The sequence below is a fragment of the Cucumis sativus genome, chromosome 1 (assembly GCF_000004075.3).
Source record: "Cucumis sativus cultivar 9930 chromosome 1, Cucumber_9930_V3, whole genome shotgun sequence".
Taxonomy (NCBI): domain Eukaryota; kingdom Viridiplantae; phylum Streptophyta; class Magnoliopsida; order Cucurbitales; family Cucurbitaceae; genus Cucumis; species Cucumis sativus.
In genome coordinates, this window is record NC_026655.2 from 32259145 (window position 1) to 32273837 (window position 14693).

Genomic DNA, 14693 nt, shown 5'->3' on the forward strand with positions numbered 1-14693 from the left:
TGGTGATACAAGTGATATGTGATGTTCCTTTTATAGACTTTGCCAAAGAAGTGTCAATTTATCCCTTTTGACTTCTATGATGAAAGACAATAATTTGGAAGGAATAAAAAGTGAGTAAATTACAATCTATTCATAATAAAACATTTTGACTATCATTCATAGAATCCATAATTTTGCTATAGTTGATAAATATTTTAATTTATTTTGCTATTTTTAAAAATGTCTCGATTCTTATTCATTTTATCATTTAAAATATTTATCTTATAAATAATATAATGATATTTTTTTTCTAGAAAGTTAATGTACATTTAATTTTGGGGTCTTTCTTAAAAGATAATAAACTGACAAAATATTTACATTTTATGAAACAAGTTTAAAAACGGAAAAAGTTCACAGCTACAAAATGAAAATTACAAAAATACTCTGATCAACACGCGATTAATTGATCACTTGTACTATCGTGTACGAATATTCAACGATTTTTTATATTTGTTAGATTTGGTTATTTGTAGATCAAGACCTTTTATATTTGTTAGATTTGGTTGTGGCCAAATCTAAACGTATACTAATATTCGAAAAAAATTTGTTCAACATGTATCAAGATCTTTTATATTTATTATATAATCTTGAACTAAATAAGAGTTTAAAAAAAAAAGTAGAGTATTTACGATGGATTGAAAACAAAGATCATGATTTCAAAATATATATAAGAGAAAAAGACAAATTGCAAGAGAATAAAGAAGATAGAAAAAAGGACAAACTTAGAATATTTTTAAGAAACGATGGACTTTTTGTATTCTTTTATTTTGTTACATGGACCAAAATATTCATATTTCGTTATACTTATAAAAATAAATCTTTTAACTTTGTGATCATATGTACAAGTGAGAATTTTTTTAGTATAATCTACACACAATATTATTAAATTTAGTATAAACCTAAACTTATAAAGTTTCAATTTAAAAAATATATATTTATAAACGGCGCCAGCTCTTAGTTTTGTTACATTTAAAACATAAATCATATAAAGAAATTAACTTAATTATCCTCTTATTTACATTATTGTTCTATATTTTATTTTTCGCTTTTCGTTTGTGAAAAAAAAATGATATTTTTCACAGTATAAAATAATTAAATTTAGATTCTCTTTGTTTTTTTCTTCGTTCTTTATATCTATTCTTTTTCTTTTTGAAAAAATATATATATATATATATGTGTGTATGTATATTGACTTTTCAAAGCCTTCTCTTCATTCTTCTTAATTGCTTGGATTTCTTTTCAATTCTTTGACCACTTCAAAATAACTTTCATTTGTTAAATTTCATGGGTTTCCAACTTTGACCCTTCTCTATCTTTTTATTGGAATCATTTCATTGTATGAATTTTATCAATATGTACCCAACCATCATTTCATTCTTATTACTATTATTCTTAACATAAAATTAAAATATATATTGAACTACTTAATTACATGATATAAAAAATATTACCTTTATCTAAAACAACCTAACTCTATTCATATATGGCCCAAAGTTTTCTTACGTTTTTTTCAGTATTACATACGAAATTAAATACTATATTACTAGTAAAAATTGAAGTAAAGATTGATTTAAACACATATTTTAACATGAAAGAAAGATTTGAATCCTTAAATAAATATTCATGGTGCTGCTAGCTCACAATATTCACATACATTAAAAAGAGAAAATAAGGGTTTTATCAATATAATCAATTTATATATGGAATAATTATTCCATATCTTAATTTAATAGATAAACTTTTTCTTTTCTCCGGCCATTTTTTTTTTAAAAAAAATCTCTATGCTTTACTTGAAAAAAAAACGTTTGAAAATGCATTAAATAATTCCAATTATTATGATATATAAGAACCAACATAAGAATTTATGTTATACCATGTTAACTACGTCTACCACCGACTTGAAAAAACTAGTTTTAATATAAAATACTTTTTTAAACTTCAAAATGAGAAAAATAAATAATTTCATCCAGACACATCGTTGTTAAACTTCGACACGTTAATTGAAGAATAAACTTTTTAACTTGTTCATTTGAAGCGCCCAAAACCTAATAGTGAAGGTTCCAATATCTGGATTTGGTTAAAGAGATTACAAAACCAAAAACTTTATTTTGAGAGGTTGGTCGTAAACTTTATTGGTGATTTATATGAAATGATTGGTTGGCAAATTGTGCCCAAATGTGGGGTTTGTTTACTGCAATTTATATTTGTTTTAGAAAAAAGAAAAACTTTTATTCGAATCAGCTTTATTTTATAGAATAAAAGTATAAAAAGTCGCATTTATATTAACATTAGTGTTAAGCCAATAATTATACTAATTTAAATTAAATGTCTAATATATATTTATTTTGCAGTTGGGTAAACCTTTTATAAATCAATTCTTTAAAAAATGAAATTAAATTGATACCGTTAAATTATTATTATTTCATTATTTTACTTCAACGGTTTTTTAGATGGGTCTGTTTTGGTTTTTTGGAAAAAGGGAAGAGGACAACCATCTCACTTGGTTCGGTTAGAAAAATGAGTTTCAATGACACTGCTAATCTCGATATTGTGTTGTTGAAAAAAAAAGAAAGAAAGATGGATTGAGATAAATTCTCTCGTTGAAAATAAAAATATGGGTTATTTCTTGACACAATTTAATTTGTTTTGAAACAATTTTTGCGTTGTTAATTAACGACAAATTTTTGTGTTATTAAAAAAATTTCAAACGACAAAATTCCAGATTTCAGAATTTTTCAATTTCCCTCCCTCACATAATTAAAATTAAATAAAAACTCCAAATTTTCTTTCAAGGAAAAACGCTACGGTCGAACGAAGCCTTAACAAATTTATTTTCTCTCACCTCTCTATCAAAAACGCAAAAAAAAAAAAAAAAAAAACTTATATTGGACGTAGTGGGCTACCATGTCGTTGTGATACTTGCCTTCCAATTTTCTGCCACGCTTTGCCGTCAATTCTACACTCTACCCACTGTCGTTGTTGTCGCCACAACAAGCCTTTGTCGTCGAACCCACCAATCTAGTTACTGTTGTCGAATAAATTTATTTAGAAATATGAGTTTTAATGACACTTGAAATAAAAAAGAAGGGGTGGGAAGGAATAAAATGTGTCGTTAAAAATAAAAATGTGAAATTATTCGTGACACAATTTTCTTGACACAAATTGAGTTGTTTTTACACAATTTTTTGCATCGTTATTTAACGACATAAAGTATGTGTGATTAAAAACTACCCTAATAAAAAATCAATGTTTTCCTTCATTTGTACACTTTCTAATTTAAAAAAAAAAACAATCCGACGCTTTCATCTTTCTTATGAACCACAATCAAAAAAGGCCATTACTTCATCCCACATGGCCTCTGTCTTTTTCTCTCGCAAACGCTCTTCGACGACGTTTCTTCCTCTCTTGCAAACGTTCTTTACGACTTTCCCTCTCTATCAAAAGCTCTCCGTCCACCGTTTGAAGGCGCTCACCAAATTTGCAGTTAGTTGAAGAATCCGTAGACCATGAGATCGATCAAGTCCATTTCTAAGTTAGTTTGATTAGATTAGATAGGTAACATATACATGTATTACAATTAATTTATCATTTGGATTATTGTAAAATCTTTACCGACAATGTAATTTAAAGATGACAATATATTAGTGTCGAGTTATAGATAATGGTAACAAATTTATTGCGTCACTGAAATAAGGGTATATAATACACAATCTTAACATCATCTAAGCATCTTTAGCAACATATTTTTCGAAGTGTCGCTAAATAGCATTTTTTTTACATGAACTTTAATGATGTAAAAATTGTGTCTCTATCACGTAAATTGGAGGGGATCTATTTATCAAAATAACAACTAATGTGGTGTCCATAGTTATAAGAAAAGGTAATGATATGGAATCAAACAAAACGGAAAGGGAAAGGGAAAGGGAAAGGGAAAGGGAAAGGGGAAAGCTGGAAAGAATAACCCACCAAAAAAATGGTGGGAATGAAATTCTGGGTAGCCAAATACATTTCTAATTCCATATTTTCCATAAGAAGAAAATGCATTAAATAAGAGTTGTGTGCTGGGGTACATGTGAAAAAGAGAAGGAATCTTTAAATATTTTTGAATTAGAACATTGTAAGAATATTAAAGTTGTGTTCTCTCCACAGTTTTGTTTCATATTGGCCTCCACCTTAACCATAGAATTACCGACCTCAGATCTTATTCTTTGTTGCGTAATGGTGACTATACCTACATACATACATACAAGAGTATAGGGTTAGATGGTTAATTTATATCTACCAAGCTAATTGTTAAACATATTTAAATAATACATGAAAGTGTGGACTATGCATGTTAATTAGTAATTTATCACATTGGAATATTTTAGTAAATTGGACCTATCATGATCTCTATTTAATTAAGGTATAAGATTCTTAATTGAAAATGGATTAAATGAGTAGAAAGCATTAATTAAGATTTAGTGAAAATCACGATTGAACTAGTATATAAAAAGTTTAACTCAATATATCAAAACAATAAGCATCTAGTTTTTCTTGTATCCCATCAAAAGAAAGATCCCACGAAGGCATTCAGAGTTTTTGTTGAAGAAGACATGTCAATACCTAACGCATGTAATTTTGAAATAGTTGACAATTGTTAATAAAAACTTTGAAGTAACATACAAAAAATTGAAAAAAATATATTACTTTTTATTTTAAGTACTTCACCCATTAAATTGGTAAAATGTCAAGTAATGTATTTGTCTCCATCTAACAACAATTTATGTTTCGTTGTTCATGCACAGGCACAAGAACAATGGTGGATCTCACACCGTCGTTCATTTACGATATCAACCGTCGCTCCACTTTCAATATTGTTGGCCGAATGGCTCAACGAGCTCAAGAGTGAGTTCCTGTCTTTCTCTATCTCACTCAATCAACTTGTTCTTACAAAATTTCTGGTGTATGCATGCTTTGAGTTGAGTAATTGCTCATGATTTAGATGTGTCCAATTCCTACATGACTGATTATTCCAAACAATGAAAAGAACAAACAGAAAAGAAAGAAAAAAAAGATAATTTTCAGTGAGGTTACCTTGATGATGCTAACCCCATAGCCTTACCTTGTACTTGAAAAGGTATTGGGGTAAATCCTATTTAAATTCCTAAACTTTTGTCACTTGCTATCCTTTGGTCTTTATACTTTTGAATTATTTGGATTTGCTCACTAAAGTTCTTTTTTTTTTTTTTTTTGGGTCTTCCTGTGAAACATTATTTTGTATTTAGCGTAAATCTTGGTTGATTGTTTGGGTGAATGGTAATTGATGTAAACCTTGTGTAGATATGAATTTGATGCAAATTTACATCCGAACTAGCATCAAGAACCTCTCCTGTCATATGTTCTATTGCTTAGGTTTTGTCACCGTCTTGGAATTTGGGATAGCGGATACCATACTTAATAACAGATTGATTTCTTGGAATACCTTGAGGTTTTCCTTTCCTTGCTGGGATGTTAAGAATGACAATTAAATTACTATTCTCCCATTGTAGTGAACCAGTTCTATAGTTGCAAGTAAATAACATTTTGTTAAAAGTGATATGGGGATTTTTGTTTTCTTTCTCTTTTGGAACATATCTTTCATTGATGTGGCTCAGATTGGAACGATTATTTTCGATTAATGATTTTGTTATACAGTCTCATCGTTTTCGTGATTCAATTCATAAAATTGAACACAATGTTGTAGATGCTTCCTTCCCAAAAACAGCACCAGAAGCTTTTCCACTTCATAGAAGTCACCTACCGAATGTATATCGAATTTGAACCACATTCGTTACTGGCTCTCCACTCGGTACCGATTCTTTTTATGTGTATTACCCATCTAATTCGAGTGTTTCTTCGAGATTTCTCTATGAGTTTTATAATTTGATGAGTTCTTTTCAATTATATTTTGGAGTTATGAATTAGTTTTAGTTTATTGGAGGCATTATTTGATTTAGACTTAAAGTTCATAGTTTTAATGTTATTCCCATTTTGTTTGTTGATTTTAAGAAGTTAAGAATAACAATCAGTGAGACTTTGAGCTTGGAGTTATCTTAGAATATTGTGGCGCTTGGAGGAGGATGATGTCTCTATTTCTTATTATTACATATACTATGTTTTATGATTAAAAACGATGATCATAACTCGTTTTGTAATATGAATGATGTTTCTTATTATTACATATATTTTGTGTTATATGCAATTCATTAAAATATATTTAGATCTTTGATTGAAAGGTTGGATTGATTAAATTGTTCAATTAATGTGTAGCACATTTGTGTACTATCTTGCTTTATTTATGTTTGTCATTGTTTGACTTCAAAATAGGTGCAAGATAAATTATATGTATATTTTAAAATATATAAATTTTCATTTGAAAAATATTAAAAAAAAAAACCTTGACTGCAAATCATGTCAAGAATAAATCAATTCTTGACGTGTAGAAAATGTCAACTAATCTTATATACTTGATATTTATAAATTGTCAAGTATAATTTAACTTAATGCTTAAATACGGTCAAAAAACAACCATTTATTCTTGACACTGGATTATTTGACGCATAAAAAATGTCAAGTAATCTCATATACTTGACAATTATAAACTCTCAAGTATAATTTTACTTGACGTTTAAGAATTGTGAAGTAAACCTCCCTTATTCTCGAATTACTTGACGCATTAAAAAGTATTAAGTAAATAAATACTTGACAGGTAAAAAAACGTTAAGTAAACTCATTTTTGTAGTAGTGGTACAATAGCCATTTTATAGCCATCATCAATTCTTTATGATAAAATCTGGTGTGTAACTTATTTTTGACAATTTGACATAAATGATCTTGGGTTATTCTATTATATAGATTTAAAGTATTTATGCTATCAAATGGTATCATACAACGAATTTCATATTGAATTGTTGAAATATGTTTGTTTTCTACTTGTTTCTTGATCCAATTTTTGATAATTTTGGCTAAAGAATTAAAGAAATTTGAATCCAAAATATGTTTTGTCACCAACGATCAGGTTTTGATTGAATTCATCAGTGATGAATTTGAACCTGTTTTTTATAATGATCAATGTGATGAATTTGAGAATTATTTGGTGATATTGAATTTGCCAATCTTTGAATTAATTGTCGACTGATTTTATTAAAGTTGGTATTTCTAAGTGATGTAGAGACAAGAATGAGTTGTAGAGATAATAGAGAAATCGTAGACTTGGCTACAACGGTCGATTCTCAAGTGTATTTCATTCTTATATCCAAAAACTATCTCTAGATTTTTGTTGAGAGAAATATAAAGAAACTAGGGTAAAAGGAATATGAGCTAAAAAAAGTAAATAAGACTCATGATAAGCAAAACACTAAAAGCTTGCGTTATCTTAAGTTAACCCTATAGTTAATAGTGATCATAACTAAAAGATTAACTCTATATCTTAAGTTATATCTTCATGAGATTCTCTCTTACTACAGAAAGAACGTGTCCTCGCGTTCAGTCATCTTCTGGGATCAACATGGAGGTTGGAAACAACTTGACGTGATCGACGTCCTTTGTCAAGATGTTCCTGATTAACAAGCTTGCATTGTTCAATCTCATGCCAAACTCCTCATTTTTAGATTTTTCAATCATTGGTGCAGCATCGGATGGGTGGTACATAGTCAGATATGAAACGTTAGAGGTAGAGGACATGTAGATTAATGGAGGTAAGTCCAAATGTACGCATTAGCACCAATTTTCCTCGAAGATTTTGTGTGGAACTACTATTAACTTCACCCGTTGATAATATTCTTTACTTTTTAAGCCTTTTAGGCCGGACTCTTAAGTTGATGATGGATGTGGAAACACTAACAGTAGAAATACTTACCGGTGGTGATGGATGTGGAGAGATATTGCCGTTGTGATCATCAAGTAAAGACCATGTCATCGAAATCGAAAAAAGTAAACGAGGAAGATCATAAGAAAAATAAAGGAAGAAGACGATGAAGTCGCTGAAAAAAATGAACAATGAAGTCACTAAAAAAATGCGCAAAGAAGACGATTCCTCGTGCAAATATTTTAGTGTGTTAAATGTGTATTCTTTTAATAATATAAAAGTAATATATGCCCACCATTTTGTTGGCTATAGAATGTAAATATTTTTATTTTCATCTATTTATGTAAATTTTTCTAATAATAATAATAAATAAATTAAAAAAACCTCCACCTTGGAATTGCATGTCCAAAGAATATACAAATCTGGTAAAGCTATTTAATTAGATTTATATTGATTGTTGAGGTGCCTTTAGTAATCTTCAAACCTAAGTAGTGGGATTTTACACCTTAAAACCTAACAACATTCTAATTAACTAACCAAACACACATAATAACAATTAACAATGAATAAATGGTAGAAATTAATTGTAACATCAATGGTATAAAGTCTAGTGTGAATATTTAAAGCTCGTTTATGGTGAAAAATCAATACAATATGTCATAATTTTATATGTAGATTTTGTATATTTCAACACAATTCTACTTTTATTTTAGATTATGATTGTTTTAGCTTAATTTCTTTTGGATCAATTCCTAATACTTATTGAACTTAATATTTGTTTGTGCTCTATAGACTTAGAAACCATATCTTAGAGTTTTTTTTATTGCACCATGGATTGCTCAAAATTTTCTTACCCTTTCTCTCCCACTATTTTAGTAAGTCTTTGGTTTTTTTTTCTTTTTTTCAATACTTGAATTTCTAGATTTTTTATTTTTGTCTACCACTCGTATGGAAAAAGTTTAAGTGAAAAGTTAGTAATAAGAATTTGAAAAAAAAAAAAAAAATTTGTCTATATAGTCAAATGAATGGAATTAAAAATAGTTGAAAGTCAAGAAATTAAGAAACCCTCATGTGCTTAAGTTCTTCAAATTAAAGATCTAAACCCATAGAATTAAAAAATATGGTGAACATCTTTTAATGTAAATTTCTAAATGATCAAGTTTATTCTTTAATATATTCTCAGTTCTTTGATTGGGAGACTCAACTCTAGAAGAACACTTTTTAGTTTATAAAATTAATTATTGGGAAAAAAGATAAATCACCACTTAGCTTTACGAAAAGGATTTGGTACATAATTACTCAACAATATTTCAATTCATACGTTGAAAATGTTATATTATTTTATTGCTACGGCAAAAATGGAATCACCATATGCTCAAACAAAAAGTCAGACAAGCTAATAAAAAATAGATAAGTACAAACATATAATACTTTACTTTTAGAAGATAAATAATTGAAATCTTCAAAAAAAAAAAAAATATATATATATATATATATATATATATATATATATATAATTAATTGCAATGGCTTAAAAGAAAATTTAGTTTTTATATTAACAATTCGTTTATAGTTTAAGTTTTTAGTCCATAAATTGTAGGTGGGGCTGATGATTAAGCTTTGGTAGGTATAACATGTGAGTTTGGATCAAAGGGTTAGGGCAAAAGTGTATAATTGACCTTCAGAAATGAAAGAATAAAATGAAACATGATGCATGCCAAAACTGACAACTTAAGGCTGAAATTAACAAAGGAAAAGGAGGTTGACTTGGGTCAGGCCCGCTAGAAATCTAACTCGAGGTTGAAGTCGAGGTTTTACCTTTATTGCATGCCCAACATAGCATGTTTATGCATGTCCCAACTAAAAAACACACTTTAAGTCTAAGAAATAGCTTGAGGAAGTCTCTCGCCCATGGTTGACTGTCCAATCATAAAATTTGGCATGCTCTTTGTCTCGGTTAATGATCTAACTATCATCAAGTAACTAATTGGAAACCCTAGAGAGCACCTAGGTCAAGTTTCTTCATAAATACATGATGACAACTTCATATGAGTTAACTTGAGCCTAACTCTAAAACTCTCGCTTCCACACCTTCTCATTTTTCCTGATTTGGACTTTGGAATATATGGGGCAAGCACTACATCGATGTGAAACTTTTCTCTTTTGCATACCACATTTTCTCCTCTTCAAACAAATTCAGTACTGGTGTCACTTGAAAGTCAGGTGTGCTTTGAAGGAAATTGAATTTCTGTAAAAGCATGTGATCATCGTGCAATACGAAAATCGGTTTTTACACAAACAAAAATAGTCAATTAAACATATGTTTAGTTAAAAATAAATATTATTTGATCTAATTTAAGCATGTGGTTTGGTTTGGGTTCCTCTCGTGTTTTTATTTATGCACACATCCAAGCCAAAAACATGCTTGTCATTTTATGTGTGTATGAAATTGTTCATAAGCATGTCGAATTAAGCTCTAATCGATTAACTTAGTGGGCAACTAGGATAAGAGAATCGAAAAAAAGGTAAAAACCTTATTCATGTGTGCTGATTTCCAGATAATAACCATGTAGTACAAGTTTTAATTTCATATCACTTGCCCAAGAATTTTCTCGCAAATCCTAGCTATGAGGCTTTCTTTTCATTTAAGTTGTATACAACAACTATACAGTATGAAGCAAATGTATGATTATGTACTAAAGTATACTATCTACACTAGAGATTATGTAACAGATGGCAAGGAAGGGCGAGAAAGTGGAAAAAAACTAACTTGTATTAAGAAAATATGAAGAAAGATCTCTGTGTTGTAAGCAATTTAATTATGCGGTATAATTCCTAACACGATAGATATCACTTAATCATCTCTTAATTAAGGCGAACACCTTTTAGTGTCTTAAATGGCACACACTTGCTCACCTTTCGAGATGCAACTAATAGAGCTTAATTAAGTGATTGTTATCTAGAAGTGGTTACTTATAAGACTCACATTGCCTCCCTTTTAAAGATAGCAATCTCTGGACGCTAAAATACTGCACTTGTTCTCATTTCGGAACATAAATGATCAAGTTTTAATCGTCAAGATGGAGTTTGTCTCCAAACTCCTTCCTACACATGTTAGCTATGTTATTGCTACTTACTCTCTTGAGTAGTTGGCGATAAACGTTGGCCAAACGATGGAGTATAGCTCAACTAACCTGATAAACCTTATAAGCTAGACTTCTTATCAAGAATTGATCACATACATAAGCTACTTATAATACTTTAACGGATGAACAATGAAGGAATGGTAGATTGAAAAGGGATGAACATGCAATGTATTAAAGAATATAGGCCTTTGATCATTGTACAATATAAACATCATACATTACAACGAACTAGAAAACGAAAAGTAAAGAGATGAGAGATGTTACAAGCTAAGGGGGAAGCATATGGTGAAATCTTCCTCTAATCACCTTTAAGCTCTCACTTGCAACTGACTGGAGAAGAAGAAAGAACTTTTACAGAAGGCAGAAAGGCTAATCCTTTCACCGGTTCCAATAGAGTTCCCTAGGTTTTGGGCCCATTTAGACTCTCGACTGGTCCGTACAAACTTCTAGCTTCTTTTTTCCTTGGTTGAGGTGGAGACTTTATATAGGTTAATTTTGACGGGAAACTTCTTATTGTTTTTGTGCATGTCGACGCCGACTACAACCTTCTCATTATTCTTCTGATTATATGGGTGGTGAATGTCAACACTACTAGCGGTCTTATCAAGTCACATTGGCTCCAACTACCATTCTTGTCTGCTAGTGAATATTTATCGCGTGATGATGTGGTTCTTCACCTAATGATACGTTTTAATCACTAGACAGGGTTCCTATTACTTAGTCTTTGCATGCGTTCCTCTACAACTCACTGTCTCTTCTTTCTCTTCATAATTCTGCAATAAAACACTAAAAACCAGGGTAAAATAGGCATGAATGTTTATGCAAGTTGTATTCTCTTATATTTATGAATTTGCGATAGAATTTATGCGTTTTGACACATTATCATGTGTTCTGGTTCCAATATTCTACCTAAAAGGCTATAATAACTTGTATTTTTACAAGTTATCAACATGCTCTTTTGGAAGAAAAAGAAGGGAAATAGAAAACTCTACTCTTGATGATTTCCTTTTCTTCATGTTTTCCTTTTTGGTAGTCAGGAATGGTCTCAAACTTCTCAAAGTACAAGGAGATCATTGCAAGAGTGGTCTTGCTATTCTCTAGAGTTTCAAGAAGCTAGATGTGTGGGTTCTTAATTACATCTTGGAAGTGGAAGATAAGTAGAGAGTGTTATGGAGAGAGTGAGATTTAGAGAGAAAACATTGAGAGTGGATGTCAAACCCAGATCTAAAAGGGAGTCATGTCGAAGAGAAACCCTGTTGAGGAGAGTTGTGTTTGACTAAGTATTGATAAGAGGCATTCTACAAGAAAGGATGCGATAGGAGAAAGGGTAACACGAAAAGAAGTATTTGAGCCTAAATGCCACCGTATTAAAGTAAGCATCCCGATGAGAATTAGCTAGAAAGAAAGGAGCATGCCTTAGAGGCTAAGAATTAGGCGTTAGGTGTAGTAACAGAAAGAGTACTATTTGCACCTAAGTGTTGTCGCGATGAGGTAGGCGTTCTATTGAAAAGTTGGACGTCCGTATGAGGTGATTGGACATCCCTCTGAGGCAAGTGTGGCTTTTCAAGAAGAGAATCAGATGATAAGAAGTTTGGCTTTTCAAAGAGATAAGGTTGACACCTCAAAGAAAATGTCTATTTGTAACTAACGTTGGCTTATGTGTCGAGTTTGGATTGGTTGCATAGTGCGGCAAAATGGAAAATTAATACATGTAAAGCGTGAAAATGATCCATGGATGTGAAAGATAATTATAAATAGGACCAAAGGTAAAAATAAAAGGGCATGAAGTGCTAATATTTTGATAAATTGTCAAGAGAAAGTTCTGAGTGTTTAACGACCAGTTGAAAGAAGTCATTAAGCAAGAAGGGAAAGCCAAAAGCAACGGAAGAAAGAGTTGAGGCTAAGTATTTTTGTGAGTGATCCTTATAAATAAATGGTTGTTGTAAATGTTCCATCTCATAAAGTGTTTTTAATAAAAATGGATTTCTCAATGTTTCTTAATCCAAATGTTTTTGTTGTGAGTGGTTTTTCATGAGTAAATCAAGTAATTCATAAACGATCTTGTAAATGATTAAATGATTCTTTTGTCAATGGAAATAATGTTTATGAATGATTGTAAATCCTTATGATCTTATGTTTGATGCTTATTGCTAAAACTGTTACTAATGTACTACGTTGTAATGTATGAAAAGCTTTTGAGCTAATATTTCCCTTGTTGTGGTTGTGATGATTGTATGATGTGGTGTGGTATGATCTATCGCATGACATTGGTGAAAATCTCAGGTCTATTACGTGATGCTAGTGAAGTGAATCCCAACTTTAAGCGATGAGATGTTGGTAAAAGTGAAACTCAAGTATGAGATGTGTTCTTGACCCTGGATGCTGATGAAGGGAATCCCAGATCTATGTGAGGAATGTTATAAGAGACGCTAGTGAAAGTAAATCCTAGGTCCATCACATGATGCTAGTGAGGTGAATCACAAGTCTAGGCGATAAGATGCTAATAAAAGCAAATCCCATGTCTGAGAAAGTGGCGAGTATTATGAGATGCTGGTGGAAATCTCAGAAAAATCACGAGATGCTTTTGAAAGTGAATCTCAAGTCCATCACATGATGCTAGTGAAGTGAATCTCAAGTCCAAGCGATGAAATACTGGTGAAAGCGAATCCCAAATTCAGGCAATGGGAGAATTCCAGGTCCCAGTTATGAGAAGTGAATGCATTGATGACTTGTACTACGTGGAATTGTTGTCATTGTTGTGATTGTGTTTGATGCGTTAAAAGCTTGTGATTATGTAATTTTGATGCAGTGATATACATGTATAATTATATATGAAATGACCTTGTGGTTATTATATATGAAAATGTTGTATTCCCCAATAGATATTTTCTAAACCCATCACTCACTAAGTCATTGACTTACGTTTTAAGTTTTCCCTCCCCAAGTTGTTAGACGTGGAAACCAAGTAAAAGAGGAAAATGTGGGTTGTTATGTAAACTTGTGTGGTGTGCAAGCCGTATCATCTCATCTCACGTTTAAGGAAGTGATAGGTAAGGTCCTCTCTCCTTAACGCCAAGGCATGCCGCTCAGTTAGCGAGAGCTGCATCTAGGTTAGTGAGGCCAAATTTGACGATTAGAGGAACTGGGTCAGGCAAAGGAAGCCCTCAAGGTTGTCCCTAAAATGGTTGTTGGGCAACCAAGGAGATGGATGAGATCGAGGTCCTTACACCTCTAAGTGCCACTGCTACAAGGAGCAGCGTTGGACGATGGAGGAAGAAAAGTGGATTAGAACTTAATCTAAATTTTGTGGTTTCATGAGAAAAAAAATGTAAATTGTAATGTATGTACTCTATAAAGTGTTAAGTAATAAGAAGAGAAGAAGTTATGTTATTCCATTGCATTACTATTGTTGTTATTGTTTTTTATCTTATCGCCTAAGGCTAGAGTTGATCTGCATTATGTAAAAGTCTATGTCGATGGAGTAAGATCTAAAAGTTGTAAATTTCCGCTGTGATAAGAAAGTTCAGGTCGAGACAAGTTAAGCTGTTTCACTTACTAGGTGTTCAATGCATCATCTCACGGAGAGGTACGTGATGGAGGTCTAGACTGTTGGCTTTTTGGCCCTTAATCTCAAATTAATTTATTTTAATTATTCAATTAATTTATGTTTTGATGATAAC

General features: G+C 31.0%; 1 long non-coding RNA gene across 1 annotated transcript; it reads left to right on the top strand.

Annotated features, from left to right (window-relative positions):
* Positions 1-4652: 4652 nt before the first annotated feature.
* LOC116401746 lies at positions 4653-6241 on the top strand. The gene is made up of 2 exons (XR_004214090.1): positions 4653-4926; positions 5716-6241. It is a non-coding gene; the product is annotated as an uncharacterized LOC116401746 (long non-coding RNA).
* The last annotated feature ends 8452 nt before the right edge of the window (positions 6242-14693 follow it).